Below are 475 nucleotides of genomic sequence, written 5' to 3'. Positions count from 1 at the left end.
AATATGCAAGGAAGCATGCTCTACGGCCTTTGCTCAGTGGCATGAAGGTGTTCCTGTTGTTATATGGTGCATGACCTTATGTAAGGCCAGCTTTTAAGTCTAGGTGCTAATGCTGCTGCTTGAAGGGGTCTGGTTGATAACCAGAAAGAATGGGTCCCTTTGGGGACACCTTGTTGCTGGTTGCTAGTGTCTGTCCTTTCCTCCCCCTTTGGCCTTGTAGCGTGGGTGTTGCTGTCCTCTTCTCCTGGGTGAAGCCTCCCCTAGGTAGGGGAGCACTCTGTGTCCCAGAGAGTCCTGCAGGCTCAGGCGGGGGGGTCTGGGTCCAGAGCCTGCATTTTTACTTTTGTTAACATTCATCTCTATCACAGCAGTGTCTGTCTGTCTGTCTGTCTGTCTGTCTGCCTGTCTGTCTCTCTTTCTCTCTTTTTTCCACTCCTCTACCTCTCTCTGTCTCTTTCTCTTTTTTTTTTTTTTT

Source organism: Octodon degus, unplaced genomic scaffold (genome assembly GCF_000260255.1).
Source record: "Octodon degus isolate 3935 unplaced genomic scaffold, OctDeg1.0 scaffold00072, whole genome shotgun sequence".
Lineage (NCBI taxonomy): Eukaryota > Metazoa > Chordata > Mammalia > Rodentia > Octodontidae > Octodon > Octodon degus.
The sequence above is the reverse complement of the archived record's forward strand: the minus strand, read 5'-3'. Positions refer to the sequence as shown.